This window comes from Macaca mulatta, chromosome 4, assembly GCF_049350105.2.
Source record: "Macaca mulatta isolate MMU2019108-1 chromosome 4, T2T-MMU8v2.0, whole genome shotgun sequence".
Classification (NCBI taxonomy): Eukaryota; Metazoa; Chordata; class Mammalia; order Primates; family Cercopithecidae; genus Macaca; species Macaca mulatta.
Window position 1 is genome coordinate 156,283,798 of NC_133409.1, and position 25,276 is coordinate 156,309,073.

General features: G+C 40.2%; 2 non-coding genes across 2 annotated transcripts; both read left to right on the plus strand.

The window, feature by feature from the left end:
- The first annotated feature begins 19,381 nt into the window (after window positions 1-19,381).
- Window positions 19,382-19,454, plus strand: TRNAM-CAU (transfer RNA methionine (anticodon CAU)). Its single transcript has one exon. It is a non-coding gene; the product is annotated as a tRNA-Met (tRNA).
- Window positions 19,455-23,275: 3,821 nt separating this feature from the next.
- Window positions 23,276-23,348, plus strand: TRNAA-AGC (transfer RNA alanine (anticodon AGC)). The gene has a single exon. It is a non-coding gene; the product is annotated as a tRNA-Ala (tRNA).
- The last annotated feature ends 1,928 nt before the right edge of the window (window positions 23,349-25,276 follow it).

The window sequence follows — 25,276 nt, forward strand, 5'->3', positions numbered from 1 at the left end:
AAAACGCAGTATTAGGGTGGGAGTGTCCTGATTTTCCAGCTACCATCTGTCACGGCTTCCCTTGGCTAGGAAAGGGAATTCCCCGACCTCTTGCGCTTCCCCGGGTGAGGTGATGCCTAGCCCTGCTTCAACTCACACTCCATGGGCTGCACCCACTGTCCAACAAGTCCCAGTAAGATGAACCTGGTACCTCAGGTGGAAATGCAGAAATCACCCATCTTCTACATCGCTCACACTGGGAGCTGTAGACTGGAACTGTTCCTATTCGGCCATCTTGAAACAAAGATTTTTTTTTTTTTTTTTTGAGACAGAGTCTCTCTCTGTTGCCCAGGCTGGAGCACAGCAGTGTGATCTCAGCTCACTGCAAGTCCCACCTCCTGGGTTCAAGCAATTCTCGTGCCTCAGCCTCCCAAGTAACTGGGATTGCAGGTGTGTGCCACAACACCTAGCTAATTTTTTTTGTATTTTTGGTAGAGATGGGGGTTTTACAACATGTGGTCAGGCTGATATTGAGCTCCTGACCTCAGGTGATCCACCTGCCTCGGCTTCCCAAAGTGTTAGGAATACAGGCATGAGCCAATACACCCAGCCCAGTGAGCATCTTTATGACCATTACTTTGAATTCTCCATGTGGTAAATCATTTATCTCCATTTCATTAGGGTCAATCTCTGGAGATTTGTCTTTTTCTTTTGTTTAGAACATATTTTTTTATTTCTTTACTTTTCTTGACTGTGTATTGGTTTCTGCACATTAAACAACCACCTCTCCCAGTCTTCACAGACTGGCCTAATATAGAAGAAACTCACCAGTCAGTCCAACCAGAGGTACTGGATGCCTCTCAAATCTTTTTTTTTTTTTTTTTTTTTTTTTGGAGATGGAGTCTTGCTATGTTGCTCTGGCTGAAGTGCACTGGCGCAGTCTCGGCTCATTGCAACCTCCGCCTCCTGGGTTTAAACAATTCTCCTGACTCAGCCTTGCCAGTAGATAGGACTACAGGTGCACGCCACCACACCCGGCTAATTTTTTTTGTATTTTAGTAGAGACAGGGTTTCACTGTGTTACCCAGGCTGGTCTCGAAATCCTGAGCTCAGGCAATCTGCCCGCCTCAGCCTCCCAAGCCTCTCAAATCTTTATTGTCATACAGACCATCATCTTTGTTCTTATTGACCCCCAGAAGACTAGAGTACGCCAAGTCCCATTAGTGTCCTGAAACAGTCAAGACAGGAGCCAGTCCCTCCTGTAGCAGCTAGAAAAGTTGGGATGTTAGGTGTGTAATCCAATCCTTTCTCTCCTCAAGTAGAAGCTGTAAGCTGGAGTTTATCATCATTTGCTCAGCACTGAGCCAGGAGGGTAGCTGGGGCAAATACCTACACTCTCAAACTGCACATTTTTCAAACCATTACTTTGCTGTCTGTCACCTCCAGGGGCCTAGCAAATGCTGGCTGATAACTCTGAGAGACAAGCAGGTTAACTGGAGGCTTGTTTCTGTCTCTGGAGTGAGCCCCGGAAAGGAGCTGCAGGAGGTGCCCACACACCTATTCAGGCTCCCAGAAGACTACTAATTGTCTGCTCTCTCACCTCCTAGATGCAGGCTGGTTAGAAGTTAGACCCTCAGGCAGCAGCTGGAAAAGTCTGGATGTTAGATGTGTAGTCTAACTCTTTCCATGGATATACTGGCCGCTGGGCATTATTGCCTGCTCTGTCTGCACTGAGCCAGAGGGAATAGCCTGTGGAAATATTCCTGTACCCATTTAAAACCACCTGTTTGTTTTCTGTGGTCTCTGGGGACTTGAGAATGGCAAGCCTCATCATCTCTCAGAGCTAGGTGATTTAGGAGCTAGCCACTCAGCTGCTAACTGTAAAAGTTAGGGGAGTAGATGTGTAGTCCAAATTCTTTGCTTTTTATGGAGAAGTTGGGAGTTGGGGGTTCCCTACCAATTACAAGGCACTGTGCCCAGGGTTAGATTTATGGCACTAGTGTGTCTCAGCTGCAATGTGGTTATTATCTCAGTTGCCCACTAGGTAGGAATCTCTCAACTAGTTTCTGGATTTCTCTCAAAGGGAATTAATTCATGTCTAGGTATTTATTCTGTGTGCTTGTGGGATTAAGGAAAGTTAGGAGCTTCCTATTCCACTGTCTTGCTGATGTCCTCTTTGTTTTGTTTTCTAATTACCATTTGCCATGTATATGTGGGTATGATGTGTCAAAAAAATAACGTGTTGGTTGGGCATGGTGGCTCATGCCTATAATCCCACCACTTTGGGAGGCTGAGGCGGGCGGATCACTTGTGTACAGGAGTTCGAGACCAGCCTGGCCAACATGGCAAAACCTCGTCTCTACTAAAAATACAAAATTAGCTGCGTGTGGTGGAGTGCATCTGTAATCCCAGCGACTCAGGGGGCTGAGGCAGGAGAATTGCTTGAACCCGGGAGGCAGAGGTTGCAGTGAGATGGAGATCATACCATCGCATTCCAGCCTGGGTGATGGAGCAAGACTCCATCTTGAAAAAAAAAAAGAAAGTGGACTTGGATTGATTGTAAATATTTGTTGCAAACACAAGAATAATCACCAAAAAGGTTTAAAAAGAGATATATAATTGATATATTAAGAAAGGATAAAAATGGAATCTTACAAAATAAAACCAGAAAAGAGAGGAAAAAGTGGAAGACAAAAAAAAAAAAAAAAAAAAAAGAAGAAGAAGAAACTAAGGACAAGGACAATGAATAGAAAACAGTAACAAATATGGTAGATATCAATCCAGCTATATAAATAATCACTTTAAATGTCAATATTTTGAATATATCAATTAAAATATAGAGACTTAGCTGGGCATGGTGGCACATACCTAAAGGCCCAGCAACTCAGGCAAGACAGGGAGGGACTGAGGCAGGAGGATCTCCTGAGTGAGCCCAAGAGGTCGAGGCTGCAGTGAGCCATGGCACTCACCCTGGGTGACAGAGTGAGACCCTGTCTAAAAAACAAAAACAAGAAAAGAGACTCAATCAGTAAACAAGATCCAACTACCTGTATGTTACCTCCTAAAAATCCGCTTTAAATTTAAGACACATATAGATTAAAGTGATGGAGAAATATATACCATGTTAACACTAACCAAAAGAAGCTGCAGTAGCTAAATTGATATTAGACAAAGTCAACTTCAGATCAAGGATAAAGAGGAGCATTACATTACATTCTAGCATTATAATGATGGAAGTGTCAGTTCTCCCAGAAGACATACAAACCTTAATGTGTATGCACCTAACAAGAGAGCGTCAAAATATGAGGCTAAAGCCAATAGAACTGCAGTGAAAAATAGTGTATTAGAGATGGAGACTTCAACACCCATCTAACAGTAATTGACAGATCCAGCAGGCAGAAAATCAGTATGGATATAGCAGAACTGAACAGCACCATCATTCCACTGGATCTAACTGACATTTATTAACTATTTCATTCGAAACAAAATTCCATTCTCAAGCTCACATAAAATATTCATCAAGATAGACCACATTCTGGATCATAAAACACAATTTAACAAATTATAAGACTAGAAATCATACAAAATATGCTATCAGACCACAATAGAATTAAATGAGAAATCAATAACAGAAAGAAAGCTAGAAAACTTCAAAATACTTGCAGAATAAACAATACACTTCTAAATAACACATAGGTCAGAGAAGAATTTTTAAGAGAAAATTTCAAAATAGCTCAAACTAAATAAAAATTAAGATACAGCTTATAAATTTGTAGGATGCAGTGAAATCAGTGCTTAGAGGGAAATTTATAGTACTGAATGCATATATCAGAAAAGAAAAATATAAAATCAGTAATTTAAGCTTCCAGTTAGAAAACTAAAAAGAATATGTTTCAACCCAAAGTAAGCAGAAGAAAAGAAATAAAAATTGGAGCAAATGCCAATGAAATTGAAAAGAAGAAATAGAGAAAAATCAACAAAACCAAAAGCTGATTCTTTGAGAAGATCAAAAAACTTGATAAAACTCTAACCAGGTTAACTAAGAGAAAAAGAAGACACAAATTACTAATATCAGAAATGGAAGAGGGATCATCACTATTTATTCCATGGATATTAAAGGGATAGTGGAGTAATATGAGCAACTGTGCTCATGAATTGATAACCTAGATGAAATGATCTAATTCTATGAAAGATGCAATCTACCAAAACTCACACAAGGAGAAATAGGCCTATGTCTATTTAAAAATGGAATTAATAATATCTTAGGCAATTAGAACAGGCCTGTATCTATTTAAAAGTGGAATTAATAATATCTTGCCCAAAGAGAAAAACCAGGCCCTGATGGATTCACTGGTGAATTCTACCAAACATTTAAGGAAGAAATTATACCAATTATCTATATTCTTTTCCAGAAAATAGATGCACAGTAAATATTTCCTAATTCATTCTAGGAGGCCAACATTGCCCTAATACCATAACCAGACACAGATGTTACAAGAAAGGAAAACAACAGATCAATGTCTTTCATAACACAGATGCAAAAATTCTGAACAAAATATTAGCAAATTGAATCCAACAATGTATAAAAAAAATTATAGACTATGACCAAGTGGAATTTATTCCAGGTATATAAGGTTGATTCCACATCCAGAATCAATATATCACACCAACAGGCTAAAGAAGAAAAATTATATAATCATATTAATGGATACAGAAAAGTATTTGACAAATTTAAGATAATTATAGTCTCTCACATTTTTTAATTTTTAGTATTATTATTATTTTTGAGATGGAGTGTCACGCTGTCACCCAGATTGCGATCTTGGCTTACTACAGCCTTCCCCTCCTGGTTCAGGTGATTCACTTGCCTCAGCCTCCCGAGTACCTGGGATTACAGGCATGCACCACCCATGCCCGGCTAATTTTTGTATTTTTAGTAGAGTTCGGGTTTCACTATGTTGGCCAGGCTGGTCTGAAACTCCTGGCCTCAAGTGATCCACTGGCCTTGGCCTTCCAAAGTATTGGGATTACAGGCATGAGCCACTGTGCCCGGCCTGATTTTGTCTTAATCTTGATAAAAAATTTTAATTTTTCTAGCAATGTAGACGAAATAGAACTGTGATTTATTATACATGATTTACACAAGTGGATGAGCCGTGTGTTTGTTTTTTTCTTTTTCAAATTTTTATCCTTTCTTCACTCTGCATATACATCCCAGGATGCCTGTCCTCTCAGTGCTATGTTTATGTCATCAGTGTTTGCCAGAAGAGAATGTCTTAGGTAAGGGTATCCAATCATTGTTTTTATCAGGCTAACTGTCCTGAAGAACTGTTGTTCTATTGTTTGTGTTTTCTTGCTATGAATTTATACTCATCTTATTTACATTTGACTTTGTTGGTGGATAACATATAGAAAGAGAATGAACTCTTGATCTGCTTTACAGTTTTATTTTGCTATAAATTAACAAAATACCATTCTTATTACAATTTGACTTTTAGTGCCGCTTCCCTGTGAGCAAAGAATGTACAGACCCGCAACTTTAGTGTTGCAAACCCCTTGACAATTTTATTTCACATTGAACATTTATGGATTTGTAATCTACTTAGTATCTGTGTGGTTGGTTGATGTACTCCTGTGAGACAGCCTCACTCAGTTTGTTGATAAAATCATATGTCAGAGCTTATGAGAGAGAACCAGAAGTGACTTCACTAAGGAAACTGCCTATGCAGCCATTACCCTTCTCCAGGAGGCATCACCTCTGTCTTATTGAGCAACACCTGGAAATTTCTATCTCAAGAGAGTACTACAAGGCATAAATGAGATGATTTATATCAAATGCCTGGAATAATACTTATTAAATAACATATTATTATTATTATTCATTATTTCCTTCCTTGTAAGCTAGCCATCTAAGCCTATCATAGATTGTGTATTGAGCATAAAATGATAGCAAGGGGAGTCCCATAATTCATGGCACTAGGTTTCAGTAATGGAAAACATCAATTCCTAGAAAGAGATCTTCATGCAAGTAATACATGATTTTATTTCCATAATCTGAGAAATTCAATCTGTTGGCAGTCATCTGTCTTACTCACTTAGAATTTTGTCTATTGGGAAGGCAAAATTGTCTCTTCAGGTTAAACATTTTATATTTGTTTTGATACATTTTGTCTGTATATGCTCTGGGAAAAATATTTTTCCAAGGTTTTGTTTTTCCTATGTCTTGCCTAGGAAACTTTGGTGCATCCTTTGCTTATGAAATGAAATTTGTTTCTTATTGAATGTCTGGAAAGTTCCTTAAATGTACTGTTTGGATAACTTTAGAAAATAATATTTGAATCAAAAATGGATTTGTATCATTGGTCAGCTGTAGTGCAGTTGACTTTGAAATATTCTGAATCTGGGCAATAAATATAGTTTCAAATATATATACAATGATAACTTGTCCTAGCCTATGTGCAGCTAGTTTTAAAATTAGAGTAAGAATAGAAACTTAGTGTATAAATTTTTACATTTTCCTAAGTGATTATTTTAAAAACTCATTCTAGTTAGAATGAGACAAGAGGAATCTCCATAGAGTGATACATAATATCCAATTTTGGTGTGATGTTTAAAAATAAGGCAAAGGATTTAAATTTCCAATAATAATTATAATGAAGAAGCATTTATATGGAGTCTCATTTTTAAAAATACTTTTACATTTGTTTTCTAAATATAGTTTTATAGCAATTCTATAGGGGTAGGTATTATTTTTATTAAAATAATGCATAGTCAAGCAACAGTCTTTGATCACTTATGTGACTAATAAAATGAGTATACGTAAACAAAACAACCTCTTGTAGAGTTTGTATCTGAGAGACCTGGAAAAGTTATACCATCTAAAATGAAACATATCAGTGAGCACAACTGAATGTAATAGAGAGCAGGTGACATTTTCAATCTGGTGAGCAGCGTTTTTAAGAGAAAGAGAAATTAGCTTTTAGCCCGTTGGGTGACTGAGATGTCAAATTTATATTTTTTAAACTTCTTATGATGGAAAATTTTAAACACAAAAGTTGATATAATTAGTTAACAAACTTCCCAGTACTCAGTTTTGCCAATCCTGTTTTCTCTGTTTCCCCATCACATTTTTTGTGGAGAGAGGGTGAGGTGGAGGGAGTGTTTTAAAGTGAAATCCAGACATAACATTTCACTTTAAATTTCTCAGTTTGTATGTCTTAGACATAAGGATTCTTTTGTTTTGTTTATATAGGCACATACTATTATCACATTCAGCAAGTTTAGCAGTAATCCCTTACTATAGGAAGTGACTTGGTCAAATAGTAAGTGGAAAACTATGATTTGAATACAGGTTTTCTGGTTCCAGCTTTTGCTATTTGATTCTTTTATATACCATTTTAAGCAAAGAACAGTTTTCTCACTTTAAAAGAGTATATGCTTTAAAGGGAGTATGGATTGAAGAGTTATGATTTTAATATATTGATTGAGACTTCATATATAAGGGAAAGAGTAGGTGACTGCTGTAGGCAGTGAAGAGTTTGCTTGCTAAATATATTTATAGTTTTCCTTTATTTCTCTTCTGACATCAGTAAAAATATATTTGCCCATCATCTTTGTTTTCCTGGGTCAATTCATAGCTCAGGAGAAAATAGGCACTCTTCTCAATGGGGTCCCCACCAACCTTGAGATTTAAAGATATTACCTTATAATATCTGTTCTTTGTAAGTCTCAGGGATGAGTTTCCATGAGCACATTATTGGCAGAAGCAATCTTTACCTAGGTGAATTACTTCTGACTTTCTGCTGTAAATATCCCTTCTCTCCCCCAGCCAATGGCATTAGTATGCTACCCTCTTTCGTCAGCCAGTGTCCAACATAGTTTCAAATATGTATACAATGATAACTCATCCTAGCCTGTGTGCTGCTAGTTTTAAAATTTGGTTAAGAATACAAACTATTTGGTGTATAAATTTTTACACTGTCCTAAGTTATTTTTGTAAACACTCATTCTAGTTAGTTTTTAAAATTTAATGAGACATGTATTGCTGTTGCACACTCTAAATCCTAGTTAATCCTATACATATATTAGCATAATACATATCCAACAGAAACAGTCAACCAGGGGAAACTGGCAGATATGCCAACCTTCTCTTCTGATGATGAGCCTTTTGTTCCTGGATCAGTCATTCATTCATTACACAAATATTTATATAGCACTTGTCTTGTGCCAGATAGTATTTTAGATGCTCAGAACACATAAGTGAATAAAATAGACAAAAATCAGCTGGGTGTGGTGGCTCATGCCTGTAATCCCAACACTTTGGAAGGCTGAGGCAGGGGGATCAGGAGGTCAAGAGATCAAGACCATCCTGGCCAACATGGTGAAACTCTGTCTCTACTAAAAATACAAAAAATTAGCTGGGCGTGGTGGTGTGTGCCTGTAGTCCCAGCTACTTAGGAGGCTAAGCCAGGAGGATCGCTTGAACCCGGGAGGTGGAGGTTGCAGTGGGCCGAGATAATACCACTAAAAATCATCCCAGTTTCCTGGAGCTTACATTTGGTAAACTTCAATGGGGGATTTTAGCAACGGTCTGATTTTTCAGCTTGTGTTCATTTACCCACTTATTTGCTAATTCCTTCATCGGCATTACATATCTTAACATTATTCTGGTAGAGTGCAAAGGATGTAGTATATCCCATTGTTCTTTAACACATAATTGGTTTCCACTTACATCTTCCCAGATATTGTCCAGATTATTCTGTATTCTCTCTCAAGTGTCCTTCATTCTTGTAGGAATACAGTATTCCTACCCAGTCAGTATTAGAAGTTAGAACTAAGGGCGCAAGCTGTAGTTCTGGGGGCATGCAAGTGCCAAGAGAAACAGAGCCATGCTGGATTGAAGAGTATGGGAGGTGTTTTGAAAAAACAAGGGGAGCAAGGTAGGATCTCACGCTTGGGGGGCAGAGTTCACATACTTATGATGTCACTAAATTTCCTGCCAATAGAGAGAGAGGAAAGAATCACAGGGTTCTACTCTTGAGGAGAAGGCTAGGATAGGCCTCAGTGTAAAAAGGCGCTATCGAAAACAGAGCATAACCAAATGATGAAAGCTGAAGGAGAACACTCCTGGCAGGCAGAAACAGAAAGAAGGTTAAGAGAAGAAATAAAAGAGAAGGTAAGCTGGGAACATAAACAGTAGAAGTGAAAAAAAGGCTGTGATTTGAGGGGAGAAGTCAGAAGGGGAATGTTGAGTATACAGAGCACCAGAAAAAAATTTTACTTCTCTTGACATCACCAAGGAATGTATTTGGCATGTGGTGTGGCTTTTTATTTTTCCTTGCTGTTAACAGATACTCACTGAGATCCTGCTACATGTAAAGAAAGCACTGTGATAAATGTGGTGGGAAATGAAGAATTCAGGATAATTGTCCTCTAGAGACTTTTTTTTTTTTTTTTTTTTTTTTTTTTTGAGACGGAGTCTCACTCTGCCGCCCAGGCTGGAGTGCAGTGGCCGGATCTCAGCTCACTGCAAGCTCCGCCTCCCGGGTTCACGCCATTCTCCTGCCTCAGCCTCCCGAGTAGCTGGGATTACAGGTGCCCGCCACCTCGCCCGGCTAGTTTTTTGTATTTTTTAGTAGAGACGGGGTTTCACCGTGTCAGCCAGGATGGTCTCGATCTCCTGACCTTGTGATCCGCCCGTCTCGGCCTCCCAAAGTGCTGGGATTACAGGCTTGAGCCACCGCGCCCGGCCGAGACTTTTAATCTAGATGGAGAGACAAGATATATGCCCAGGAAAAGCTTAGTAACAATACAAAGCTGTGTATGATTGTGTGCAAGTAAGTGATTCACATAAAAAGTTGAGATTAAAGAGAAAGATCTCAGTTCTTGCTGGTGAGGGACAGAGGGTCAGTCTGTGGCCCCAAGAGGATTTGGTTGGGGTATAATAAGAAGGAGGGAGAATCCTAGAAACTAAGTAGGAGTCAAGACAAGGAGGCAGGCCTTGATGGGTGTTTAAGAATGGGAAGAAATCCCAAAGGGACTGAGGAAATCTTAATTCATTTGACGTCTTTTCCTTTTTTCACTCAGTGCTTGTTTGTGTGAAACCTGGGATAATTAGACTATATGGCATTCTAATCCTCATCTGCACTCTCACTGGTTCTGCCCTTCTGTGGTTGGCCTTCAACCTCTTGACCTGGGTGAATATGGAAATCCCAGGCAGTTCCCAAGTCTGCTTAGTATTCTCTTTGCAGTCTGCAGTGGTGAGGTCACGTGTTGGATTCCTCTATCAAAATCAAGTAAGTTCTGTTCTTGAAAGAGAGGGTCCAGCTCCAATCCAGTCCCTTCCAGAAATTGTCAGCCTCTTTTTCTGCCCTAGTTTACCTGAAGGAAACATTCGTACCAGTAATAGGAACTCATTTCAAAGCATATCTTATCCAGGGGCCCTCTAGGAATACAGCTCAGGTAGACTCATGATTCTAGATATTTTTGCAGCATTCTTCTCCCTCTACCCCTGCACTTCCCCTGAGCTGCCATTTATTCCTGTTTTAAAGTCCCTGAACTGCATCTTTTAGCTGTCTGGGCACTCAGACTCAGATAGGAGGCCCTAGAGAGCTGTTAGCCTTTCTTCTCTCTCCTTCGTGAATTCAGACTACTTCATATTTGGTTGAATTTTCATGATCAGCACCCTTCTTCTCTCCCTAAGCTTCATACTCCTGGCCTTTCCTCATTTCTTTCATGATACCTGGAAATGCACCTTATCTGCACAATCACCTTCATCATTATAGGTAAGAAATAGGAGGAAGGAGATTCCCTCAATAGTCCTGATTCTGGGTGGGGTGGCGTTCCATTAGATATAGTCTCTTGGAAACTGCTCAGGGACTGCTAAGGAAAAGGAGGATTCAGGGAAAAAGGAGAAAAAGAAACCAGAGTAGGGGGAGCTAAAATGACGACTTAAGGTTCTGGGAATTAGCCCTTAGGCAGTAGACTAAGCTAACTAGGTGATGGATCATCACCTTTTTTCTTTTTTTGAGTAACAGGTATCTGTGCGTTCCTTGCATTACTGCTGCGCTCTTTGTAGGCTTTGAAAGTAAATAAGTTATACAAGAAAGTGAAAACCACCCCTCTCTTCCCGCCTTTCATCCTTTGATGCAGTGCCGCACTATTTCCCTTATCTGGTAAGTGTTCTTGGGCCTTTGCGAGTAGAAGTTGGGGTAGGTCCTGAATCTATGACCATCATATCTATCAGTTTCAACTGTTTGCCTTGCTAGTTTCTAGGCATTATTTGGTACAATGGCTTCTCATTTGCTCGTCACGGCTGTTCTTACTCTGTTAGAATTCTGCCTTCATAGAAGGCAAAGAATCTATTTCTCTTATAAATTCTGATAGAACCAAGTCTTGGAGATAAGAGAATTTGTAAAATAAATTGTAGTAGGGCAAGGGCTGGGATAAAGAAATGGGATTAATAGAGTAACCTATACTTATTTTTTAACTTTTTAATTTGTATTTTTTCCTGATCTCCTACTACCAGCATAACCTGTACTTTACCTAAACAACATTCTCATTTGTTAAGCCCGTTTAAAAACTGTAATTTTAAAATAAATATCAAATGTTGTAGTCATTTTCATCTATATCATTTCTTTCCTTAGGAATTCTCTGCTTCTTCAGCTTTCTTCCTTGTTGGCTTCGATGTGCTTTACTGCAACCAATCCAAGTGCAACCCGTGTAAATATCGGTAACCAATGTGAATCCAATATCAAACAGAGAGGAAACTGGGTAGAGATGGCTAGGCTAACCTTGGCAGTGGTGACAAGGGTAACTTCTGAAAGTTCATATCTAGCCTGTCGTTCAAGACTTCACAGTCACACGCACACCCTAGTTTAATAACTGTGTAAGACTGAAAAGAGTTGGCCTTTCACTAATCATTGTTCAAATATGGATTAGGAGTCTAGGAACCTGGGTTTTTACAGGAGAGAAGACACAGTTGTGTGGGAGAAGATGAATGCATCTTTGGCTCTTGGAGACTGATAATGAAAAACTTTCTCCTCACCTTGTAGACTCCCTAGGCCCATCCCACCCCCACTGTTATTTGTGGTCCCTGGCAGGAGTTTCTAATAGTGACAAAGCTTTTTCTTCACCTATGAAGCCTGAGTTTTTATAAAATTCTCTGCCTTCTGGGAGTTTCATGACTGGGATCTTTTCACAATGTGAGAGAAAATCTACTGGAGATCATATAGGACAAGTTTTCCTCAACAAGAGATACAAGGAAGAGGTCAATTTGTTTGTTTTTCTGAAATTTATCATGAGACTGTGAGAGTTTGAGGCACTGCAGGGGAACCAGCCAAAACATGAGACCCATATGTTGAGAGTGACAGAGTGCAAAGTTCAAAAAACTCAAAATATTTAAAGATTTATCATGGGTCTTGATGGCATGATGGAACCTCTCTACTCTCTGGACTTACTAGGTGTGGTAATAAATCTACTTTGTTTAAGCCAGTTGAGTGGTTTTAATGTTGTAGAGCTGTTGCTGAGAGTTTCCCGAGTTTTTTTCTAGTAATGTAGAGATCTTTGTGCTAAATATTTCATTAACAAGTTTGGTGGGTATTGTGTTCTAAATCCTAATCACTAGCATTAACTCAAACCAGCCACATAAACGGTATGAAAAATGTCTGTCTGGCATGCACTTGGTTCACTAAGCTTTTACTTTCCTGTCAATAAATAAGACATTCTCTTCACTTAGGAGGCCAACTTCTCAGCCACTGGCTCCGACCTAGCCCTATGGTCTGTCAGTGGCTTTAGGTTTAATTGACACATGCCCAGTGCCAACTCTCTCCTACCTTAAGGATATAAGAGCCACTGTGAGCCTCAAAGTTATTATATCCAAGAAATCCAGAAAACCACTTTTGTATATAGCAGTCCACTGTTTTTTCATTTAAACGTGTTGGTTGGAATAGTACAGGATCATACACCTGTGAGCCTACCTGTTTTAAGAGTTAAACCTTTTTCCTGATGCTTGCAATCATTTTTCTCACTCAACCCTTCATGCATGTGTGCAGACTTTTAATGTAAAATTACTTTTTGTAGACCCCGAATGTGCTGCCCGCAAGGAATATTACAATGGAGTAGGGAAGACAGTTGAGGAAACACCTGTTTACAATTGTAATAAAAGTCACAATTGAGATGCATACTTTGCACACTAGAAGTACAGAAAGGAACACCACTCTCAAGAATTAGTAGCCTGATTGTGTTTACCAGTGTTTCTGTTATTTCATTTGTTTATACTGGTCCCTGACACCTGGTTTCCTTTTCCAACAACAAAATCCTAAAATCTCCATCATCTGCTGCTTTCAGGTTCCTCACCACTGAGGTCAAGGACCTGAGGCTGGCAGGAAATGAACTAACGATGCTTCAAGTAGACCGTGAATCTTTACATTTTTTCAGCTGGAAAGCTGACAGTGGACAAATGGGACGGAGGCCAAGTGCTATCAACCACATTTAGAAATTTTATTTAATCTGCATATCTTTATTTGGTAGAAAGTTTTACAAATAAAATTTAACACAATACGATTTTTTTGAAAAACTATGTTGACTTAATTAAGCAGGGCCAATGATGCAATGCATCATGTATCAGAAGATTCCCAATTCAACTGCTAGCTTGAAGTTGCCCCCTCCTTGTGTTCTGGAAAGATGGGGTGTTATTTCTGATCCACATATCAAAAAGTAAACAGAAAACGATATTTCTGAAAACTTTATGAGGAGGTCTTCATAAAACTTACATTATTACTCTTTTTGGATCCTCACACACCTGAGAAAGATTGCGTGGGGGAAGGTGAAGAAGGCTGGAAAAGATTTACAACAGAATAAAACAAGAATCTGGTACAAATTGACTAATAGTATCTTCTGCATCAGCCCATTTCGAGTGAAAAGCCCCCCGTTTTAGAACTTTTGGCTCTTCATTTTAATGCTCCCTCCTGAGAATCAACAAAAATTTTGATTATTCTGGGCACACTACCTGGTTGGCCTGCTCCGCAAAGAGCAGTAATATATATTAAAAATATATATTACATGTATAATATATATTACATGTATAATATAATATATATGTTATATATATATTTATTTTTTACACACACACACACACACACACACACACACACACATTTTCGGGGAATCCTGCCTAATTTCTTCCGAAGTTCAGCTATATCAGTTCACACCAAAACAAGTTACACAATTTCATAACGGATAGAGGACAGAAGCTTAAGGAGGGAGGGCCGAACGCACCGGGATCCCCAGTCAAGTGTAAGAAATCATCACGAGCGAGGCGAAGCAGGTCGTGGGGGACGAGATCTTCACTCAGGAACGGGGACGATGTGAATTGTGTTTCTATCGAGTGGCTGGGGGACCGGGTTGGGATCAGCCGGGAGCAGGTAGCCACACAAGCTGGGTCTCCCGCGCAGACATCTGCTGGACAGCGACCCAGCGCCGCGCAGGCGCTCACGGCCCGACTCCAGAGCTGCGGGTGGCGAGTCCCTGCCGCCACCCGGCGCTCGCCGTCGGGGAAGGACCGACGCCTCGCGACGGACGCAGACGCACCAGTGGGCCGGTCAGTTCGCGGAAGAGAAGCAGGAGACAAATTCCAGGCAGTGAATGGTCGGGTTTTTCTATCCTGTTCGAATGAGGGCAACGCTGAAAGCGTGCGGGAGGCGGCTGAAATAACTCCGGCGACAGAAAACGGAAAAGGAGTCGGAGACAGGGAGGGCGACCCGGATTCTCTGAACAGGGCCTTATCTCCTGGCTCTGTCGTGACCTTGTAGGTTAATAGAGCTCAAGTATTCTTTCTAAACGTTTAGAAGGTGAGATACGCTTCAGGGGTGAAAAGACAGACGCCACTAATACCACTGCCCAGGTTGCCCCGTCACTGACAACCACTTTCAGTAGCACTGTGGGTGCGCGCAGGAGAAAAGTATTTATGAATTTGCTTTCGCATTCTCTTCCTGCTTGCAAAATCATTGGTACAAGATCGCCTGTTATAGTTACGCTTCACTTTGTCTTGGGATTTCTAACAAGGTAATATTACTCCCTAGGCGCTGAAGACAGCCCATGGTAACAAACTGAACTACAAGAATACTAACAGCTTTGATCAGATCTCTAAGGCGTTTCCCTGAATGGTCAATAATAATACGTACTTCAGAGTTACTTTTCGCCTCCTCAGGTTCATTACTAAGACAAAAGTTTATCTTCTCCTCTTTGTATCTAGCCTGAAATTTTGGTCTCTATGAAACTCTACAGTAGGAAACTTCAGATGTCACCTGCTTAGTGTGATGACCCTTGTTACAATGCAACGTACCCTGCTACCCCCATATCCTCGTCTGTCTCTAGACCTTCTTCCTGCTTTATCTCCACAGTACTTTGATGATCCTCAGAGGCTGACTGAAGATAAAATTTCCTCCTTTTCCCAACCTATCAGGTTGAGGAAAGTTGCAAAGGTGCAAAGGCAAAGAAGCACACATTCAGCCTCTCTGCTCCTGGATTCTCTCCCAGTTCCAACTTTTAACTCTACCGATTTTTCCAAAAGGGAAATACTCTGATTCTCCTGAAATGTGCACCAACTTCTGGTTGCAGATCCAACCTGCTTTTATAAAAGGAATTGTGGAAGTACAGATGCTCCATAACTTACAGAGAGGTTACATTCCAATAAATGCATCATAAATTGAAAATGCATTTAATACACCTAGGGAAACATCATAGCTTAGCCTAGCCTACTTTAAGTGTGGCCAGAGCACTTTGGCCTACATTTGGGCAAAATCATCTGGCAACACATTACACTGTAGCCTATCAGTTTTTTACCTTTATGATCACGTGGCTGACTGGAAGCTGTGACTTACTGCCGCTACCCAGCATCAAAAGAGAGGATCATACCACATATCACTAGTCCAAGAAAACATTAAAATGTAAAATTTGATGTAGGGTTTCCACTGTATGCATATCACATTTGCACCATTGTAACATTGAAAAATTTTAAGTTGAACCATCCTAAATGAGGGACTGTATATGTTTGCTTAACATCTGTGTTGATTGGATTCATATTCTTGTTAATCAGATAAGTGAATTGACATTTTATGCACAGAAAAATGAACTTGCTTTAAACCCCCACACCAGGATCTTCAGATTAAGAAAGGAAAGTTCTACCAATTCCCCCAGTCAATCAACAGATGAGGTTGTCACATTCAACTTCAAAACTTAGACTTAATTTCTCTTCCTGTGTACCATATACTGTTTTACAGAATGCTATTTCTCCATGTAGAGAAACAGTGGTTCCTTGGAATCTCCCCATATAATTCCACATGAGATTAAATTATGAAAGAGCCTCATACTTGTGACTCATGGGTCAATGTCATCTAGCAACCGTTCAATGGCTGAATCCTCAGACTGGCACTCAGCGTCCCCAGAGCCTAGGGGCATACCATACGCCCCCACATAAAGATTCGTTGAATGAATGAAGGTGTCTCACTCCATTGCCCTGCCCTGTTAAAGATGTATACTTTCTCTGCCTAGACCATTGTGGTAATGCTCTGACCTTCCTCATGATCTTTGCACTCAACTCTCAACTCTGTGCCCTAATGGAATGATACTGAAATGCAAATTCAGTTACAGTCTGTCCTAAATTCATTTACCAGCAAACTTTGCTTATAGTGCTTAAACATTTTATCCTGACATTCAAAGCCCTTCGTAAAAACCTGGCCTGTCTTCCAGCTTTACTCCTGGAATTCAATCCTATGCACACTCTCAGAAAACAAAATCATTGTTAATTCAGCTTCAAAACCTGTTGTTTTATTCTTCTGAGACTTTGCCAATACCTTTGAGCAAGGCGTCTGGATAGCTCCTCATTTTTAAATGTAACTGTGGATACTGCCTTGAGTGGAGATAGAGAGAAAAGGGAAGCTGAAGGATAATGGATTGTAAAAATCTATGCTTTATCATTCTTGTCTGGTTTGATAATCAGTGCCTAGAAAGGAGTCAAAGAAGGTTTTCTTTCTACATCTAAATAACACAAAACCTAGCTCCCCATTAAAGCCTTAGAATCAGTTTCTGGGATTGAAAAAAAAAAACAAAGCAGTAGATTTCAGACTGCCATATTCAGATTCCCACAGATGTGGCAGCCACAATGCAGAATACTAACCACTGTATGATCATGGCAGGCCACTGGGAAAAGCTGATGACTTCTATTTATTACAAATTTGTCATGCCAATTGCGTTTTCCTCAAACTAGTAAGAGCTCAAAAGGGCATACTTTATGATTACAAAGTAGAAATAACTGCGAAATCTTCATGGGTAGATTGATCTTGCTTCTTTTCACCTGTGACCAATTATCTTGCTCATTCCAGAAAAGCTCACAGCTTGCCATCTTATCTTGGTTTAAGAATTCTTTTTGAACTTACCCTATGAAAGAAAACACACAGAAGAAAGCTTTCCCTCTGCATGTCATTGATTTCTGAACAGGAAAATACAAGAAAGTATCATCACAACTGTAGACGCTGGGCATAAACTGGGAAATCTAGATTGTCAGCTTTTCAAGAAACTTATATTCCAGGGGAGAGATCGAAAATAAAAAATAATTTAAGATGCTTTCCAATTTATTAAAAATTTTATTTAAAAGATGGAGAGAGAGGCAGGACATTGATTCAGCCAGAGAGGTCAAAGAAGGACTCTCTGAGACAGTGACATTTGAGTTGTGGCCTCAGTGATGAAAATGAGTCCACTGTTCTGGGTCTGGAGCAAGACTGGTAGAGTGCAGAGGCCTACAGCTGGGGTCTGGGCCTCTGTGGGCAATCAGAAGACGAGCCAATGGAGGACCCCAGTTACCAGACTGACAGCAGAGCCAAATATGAAAATGTTCTTTTTCTCTCAAGCCTTGAGACTGCACACCAAAGTCCCGAGCAATCAAGGTCACTCCATTTCCAGAGGACCCTTGTATCAGAGCTTCATCTCAGTTCCTTGCAGACTTTTCCTGAGGTGAAATGCAGGGACGGTCCCTCTGCTCAGCTCAATGTGGATCATCACCTTCCTGCCCTTCCCCTTTAGCTCACCCTCACCAGATTCTGAGGATTGATGAGGAAGGAATTGCTTTACAGCATGTTCTGCTGAGCATTTACTGCAAGATTAGGTCGATGTCCAGCTCATTGTCCACTTAGAGAAAAAAAAATCTGCCAGGTTTCATGTGTGACCCTGAAAAATGTCCTCATTTGTTCTGTTTGTAATATAGGAGGTTATCCAGAGGAATTTTCCCTGGATGTTATTACATTAAATAGTAGACAGGGTACTGCAATGGTGAGGCCCAAGGCAGATGGAAATAACCACAGTTCACTGCCTGCTGCCACATACACCCTATTCCTGATCTGCCTGTGGGACCTTTTTCTAAGAATTGAGTTTGTGCCAAATCCTTCATTCCCTGACTCTGGCTTTCTGTCTGACAAATTCAAAAGAGATGTGCAAGAATAATTTTCAGTATTTGGCAAATCATTGAATGTGGTGTTTGAAGGAGGACAATGAGTCAAAGATGACTTGGAAGTCTAGGCCCAGGAGGAGGCTGAGAATTTGGTGTATGCATGAATGGACTACTGTGGACCACTGTGGAGAAAAACAGGCAGAGAGATAATGAACAGGAGCAGAGAAAAGACTCCCATTTTGGAATCTAAAATAAATCTACTTCTCAGTTCAGGGTTTGCCACCTAGCATCTGTGGCACCTTAGAAACAATAATTATCTGAGAATCCATTACATCTAGAAAGTGCACATTAGGGCACATGGTTTCGTTAGCGAAATTCAATGGGACCACGTAAACGTAATAAATCTCGTAGTGTAATTAATAGCACACAGGAAAAAACAAAGGAGTAAGAAACAAGGACGGTACTATTATAAGCGGTTTGTGCTTTTTGTAGCGGCAATGTCTTCAGTCGTGTAGATGCAAGTGGAGATATGAAGGAAGACAGTAGTATGGTCAAGAGACATGTTTGATGACCATTTCTTCATTCACTTATCCAGGTGGTCAGTGAACTATCATGAACTGAGAACCTCGTGTCTTTTTTCAACAGAGGAGACCATGGAAAGTGTAAGAGTGACTAAGATCTCTGAGGGAAGGAAAAGCCGTATCACTGGGCTGCAAGAGGGAAAAAGAGTAGCAAAAGACAGGTACAATTGATCCTGGTAACGCAGAACCCAGACGGTCCTATGAAATACTGGAAAGGCGTAGACCCCTCTGGTCTTGGGTGTGGAATCTTCCTAGTGCGGCATGGATTGATACGGAGTAACTTTCAAGTAGAATTGATTGTGGTTTTTAAAAGCTGAAACCGTAAAGCAGGTGGGAAATGAACTTTGATAAGTTGGATGTTGTAAAACTATAAACGGGAGCCCTCTTAGCGCAGCTGGCAGCGCGTCAGTCTCATAATCTGAAGGTCCTGAGTTCAAGCCTCAGAGAGGGCATTGTTTTAGTATATTAGTTCCATACACTAAATATCGGAACATAAATGCTGTACCAGATAAGGATTTGAAGACTGACCCGATATTCGTAGAAAATGGAAAGATTATTTAAGTTTTCTTGTTTCTTCGACTTTCCACTGGTTGGGGTAAAATGAGTGGTGAAAACAGAGGAGTAGATTACACCAGAAACTACAAGCTATGTCATATCATCGGTCTTTCTAGCTGACACAGGAAGCAGGGGAAACTTCTCTTCCAACTTCCCGCTCTCAGGTTCATCTAACAGTAATTATTGGGTGGATTGGTGAAGTCATTTATTCTTTTCATCATCCAACAAATATTTCTTGAACACGTATCTCGTTAAGAGGCTGTTTTGGGTCAAGAGTGAACACAACGCAAACATTCCCACCTTTGTGAAACTATGTCCTAGTTGAGAGGAGTGGGGAGAAAGTGTATACAACACAAATATTCCTACCATTGTGAAACTACATCCTACCTGGGAGGAGTGGGGAGAAACAGACAGGAAACAACACAAAATACGTAAGAAGTGATTTGACGATGTCTACTGTGAGGGAATCGCTAGGCAGTAAAGTGTTTGGGAATGTGGAGGTGGCACATTCAGCTTTCAGGAGGACAATCAGGGACTCTGTCACCTTGACAACTTTAGCCTCGCCTTCTTCTAGTCATCTTGCCGGGACACCTGTGCTCATGTTTTTCTAACACTGTCTTCAGAGTACTTTTACCATCAAGGCAACCGGGGGTTAGGAGAGCTTTTTGCACAGAAGGCTACTTGGCTTCGTTGGAAAACTGATGATACATGAGGACTGGGGTGGTCAATCCCTCGCATGCTTCTTCGTATGAAAAATGAGGACTGTGGGATTCTCTGGCTGGTTCTCAGCACCTAGAGGTGGATCTGGGCAGTAGGAACTGCTCAGCCAAGTGTTAGCTACTGCTTTTGTTGCTTTCTCCCTGTGGAATTCTGGCCTCTCCCACTGAATTTGTATATACATAGGCATTCATGAGGGCCTTGACTGTATCAATATCTGATGAGAGGTTTTAGTGAAGTTCTGTTGTCATGGCTGATTTGCTCATTTGGTAGCTAGCATCCAGCTTCTTGTGAACATTGAAATAAAATAAAATAAAATAAACTATGGAGGAATAGAATACAGATATATAGTAAGGTATTATTTTCCAGACAAAAAGGATTTGGATAAAAGAATCTAAGAATTTGTGCATGGTTCTTTTAAAATTTCTTTGAGGTTTTTTTTTTTTTTTTTTTTTTTTTTTTGCCTGTTTTTCAAGTCTCCAATTTTTGTCACCCTTCACCCATCAGGTCAGAGAGACAGCCAACGGTCAGAAGGAATCTGCCAGCAACTACCATAGCGCTTTCGCCTGCCTGAAGATGCCTCTTTTTATTCAGCCTTCATGGGAAGTAGCAGCACCATCCGTTCTCAGAGAGTAAGCTCTGGAGTAGCTGAGCTAACCCCAGTTGTTAATCTGAGCTAATCCCAGTTACCCCAGCAGATTTACAGATTGAGGTTAGAACCCAGTAGGGTTCTCTTCCTGAAAAGAATAGGCTTCCCTCTAAGGTTTCACATAGATACTGGGTGAGGAAAGAGCCCTAAATGGCTTGAAAAATTGAATGCTCTTTGGGCAAAGCAGGAAGCCCTGCTATGGAAGAGCATCATTTGAACATAAATCAGGGTCTCAGTACAAACAGAGTGCTCGGGAGGTCAAGATGGTTAAGCAGACAGTCTGACCAGAATATCCATGGTGAAGAGAAACAATCTTGTTGGAAGAAGGATGACGATAATGGGGGACTTAGAATAAAGGCTAAAAATGATTCCAAGAGAATGCAAAAAGAATCAGGCACAAATCCTTTACTATATTCTGTGGTGCAAATCTCACCTTACGATGTGTTTGTATTCTATTCCTCCGCAATCTTTATTTTATTTTATGTTCACAGAGACTTCTTGGTGCCAACTAAATGAGCACAACAGCCGGTGACAACAGAGCTGCACTAAAATAGTCCCTCATCAGCTCTTGAGAGCAGGTTCCTTAAAGGTGAACAACATTCCACATACAAGGACTTTTCAGCACCACGCATTAGAAATGGAAGTGAATGTTTATTATTCTTTATATAAGTTGGTTGATGTGTCTTTTCAGTTTCCCTCAGTAACATTATCCAAATTTTGTAGATGACACTAAAGCTCGGAGGAGTTCAACCATTTTCCTCAAATTATGTAGTTTTAAACAGGAAAACCAGATATGAAAAGCAGATTTCTTTCTAAATTAAAAAACAAAACCAAAAAAACTTGAGCTCTTGCTTTACCCTAGCACATAGTCTCACCATCTGTTTTCTCCACACCAGGGCATTCCTGTAACATTCATTCACATAACAAATACAAATGAATGAGTGGATTCATTCATCAGATATTAATTCAGAATCTCTTTTGTGTCTACCACACTAGGTCAAACTTCCCAGTGCCTTTGTCTCCTCTCCCTCAAATCTCTCCACCCAATGTCTTGACACATACTGTAGATCCTTCCTGCACAACGTCCCCAGAATCTTTTTCTTCATTTTCATTCACCTCTGTCATCATCCGTGCTACACTATTTATGCAGGATGTTTCTGCACCCTGAAGTGTGATGGGCACTGGTGCTGCGGAAAGACTCCTGCTGTCCACCTCAGGAGCTGACACGATAAATGTAGATAAATCTCAATCCTTTAATATCTTTATGACTTCTTTCCCTTTCTCCCCAGTTCCTGTTTTCTCATGTTCGAGCTCGGACATTCAAAACTAAATACCTTTCTCTAACATGTTGCTTGAATTATTTAAGCATTTTGCCTGGGATTTTTTCAATTTATCTTAAGTTTTCATAAAACTCTCCCAACATATTTCTAAGGGGCCAGGCTTTTCAATCACTGCTTCCCTCCATGTGTATTTCTCTCTCTCTCTCTCTCTCTCTCTCTCTCTCTCTCACAAACACACACACACACACACACACACACACACACACACACACACACACACTCCACTTAAATCGAACAGATTTATTTCTTCCCACAGGAATTCCTAAAAACAGCCCGGTTTTCTCCAACGTATGTCCACTCCTTCTCTGCATAGCTCAATTTTGATTCTTACACTCTGATATTATACATATTCTTACACTCTGATATGATCTTGTCTCTTATTCTTCATGGCTCTGCTCTGTAATTTTGTTGTTGTTGTTCTGACGTATAGTTGGACACGTAACTTGTACATGCAAGGAGGCAACCCATATCTCAGATGTAAGTGAAAGAAGCACTCTTCAGGGGTTTCCTAGGGGAGTGGTCAGCACACTGGCCTCATTCGTGAAAGGGCCTAGTTATGAAAACAACAGGAGCTTTCTGCCTTCCAGAAATGCGTACCATCTCACAACCCCCAGACAGTCTCAGCTACAAGGAACAAGTGATAATGCCATCCCACTTTTATAAACACACACACACACACACACACACACACGCACACACATAAAATCATTTAATCATTTTTTATCATTTAATCCTTTTTTAAAAATCTGTGACACCTTAGCTGGGCAGGTCTAGGCAGGTCCTCCTTTGCTGGGATGTGCCTTTTTCATTTTGGAAGCACGTGTTTTCCCTTTGTGATTTTCTCCTTTTTCCCTTTTCTCCTTCTTTGCAGAGAATGAGTAGCCACTGGGCCTTGCCCTGGGCTATCAATGAGAAGATCTGCTCTTAGTAGAGTCCTGCTTTTGCGCTGAAGTCCCTGAAATCACCTGTGTTCCATGCCACCCACTAAGGATAAATAAAGCTCCCCTGATGTGGGGAGTTAGCTCAAGTGGTAGAGCGCTTGCTTAGCATGCAAGAGGTAGTGGGATCGATGCCCACATTCTCCAAGCTTTATTATTCGGACCTTGGGTCTCCAAAAACTCAGATCTCCAAACCCAAGTTAGTGTCTGAGAGGAGGATGCTGCTTTGGTTCAAGACATAGGAGCAGCAACAATACAGGGCTGGTGACGGCTCCCTCCTGGCATTCAGTATAGTGTAGATCTACTGTGTAATTCATTTTCTGTTTCTTCAAGGAGCTGTGAAGCCAAGGGACATATACACCTGTTCTTTTCTCCCTGTTTCTGCCTGCAGCTTGGTCCTAAATGTGAGACAATTGTGAAAAGTGCAGGGCAGCGCCACCTGGGTAAATACCACCCCGGCTTTCTGGTCAGGGGACTGAAACCAGGATGTGTCAAGTAACTAGAATGTGCCTGGACAGATACTATAGAAAGCAAACCCATAAAGTTGTTCATGAGCTTGTGGACGCACCTGCCAGCTGTGAATAAGTGGCTCTAATCCCAAACAGCTTACCAAAAAATAGCCTGAGAGCTGAACTGCGCAATGGTCAACTTTCCAGTCCTCACTGACCACTGGGTTGCACACATTCCGGAGATCTCAGAACAGCAGTGCAAAGGCTTTGCAAATAGGGTTATCTTTGAAACAACAACACATGGAAGGCTGGTTGGTACTTGGAACTTGGAACTTGAATACAAGGCAATTTTTGTGTCTGCAAAAACAAAAATAGCAATATTATTCTTAAGATTTCAACAAAACACAGCGTCTCATCACATAATCCAAAGAAGTCCAGGTTACAAGCCCCAAAATATTCAGCATTATGAAAAATCAGGGCGATCTTAATTCACATGGCAAAGAGACTCCTCGAATAACTATACTGAGAGGACACAGATGTCAAAATCATCAGACGCATACATTAGAGCAGTCATGATAACAATGCTCCTAGAATTAGGGGATAACATTCGTGAAGTGAATGGAAAGTTGGAAAGTGTCAGCAAATATCTGGAATATATAAAACCAATTTTAAACTTAAGAATTAAAAAAAAATGTATTAACCAAAACTCTTAGGGGAAATAAAAAGCTTAACTGGATGATCTCAATAACAGAATGCAGATGCTAAGAAAAAGCCAACGAACTTGAAAACAGAACAAGAATACCTACATAATCTGAATGATAGAGAGAAAGGAGGATTTTTGTAAATGAACAGAGCCTCAGGGACAAATAAAAACAACAAATCTAACATTCACATTATTGTAATCTGAAAAGAAGAGGACAAAGAGGACTTTGTGGGATAGAACTTTGAAGAATTAATGGCTGAAAATGTATCCAATTTGTCAAAAGATATAAACCAGGTTTTTAAAGTTCGGCAAAGGTCAAGCAGGACAAACCCAAAGAAACCCATTGCAAAACATATCATAATCAAACTGCTGAAAACGAGGAAAGCACAAAACAATCTTGAAAGTGGTCAAAGGAAAATGGAAAAGAAACTACCATGTGAATGAGTGTAGATTTCTCTTCAGGAACCACAGGGGCCAGAAAAAAAATGTCATAGTATTTAGTAAGTAACAAAAGAAAAAGACCTATCAACCCAGAATACTATGCGGAGCAAAAGTATCTTTCAGACATAAAGGCAAATAAATGCATTCTCATTGGAAGGTGAGTAAATCCATTCTCATTCTTAGCGAGAATGCTAGAAAATAATTAGCAAAGATTTGAGATGAGAAAAGTGATACCAGAAGGAAACTTAGAACGTCATCAATGAAGGAACAACAGCAGAAATAGAAAATGTCTGGGTAGACATAACAGACTCTTATTCTTCTCTTGAGTTCCTTAAGGTATGTTTGGTGATTGAACGCGAAAATTGTAACTCTATCAGAAACAGTTGTCATTGTATGTAGACGTACTACATAAATAAGACAAAAGGGTAAGTGTAATGGGCCTAACTCTTGATGAAGTTTCTATATTCAACTTGAGTGGTAAA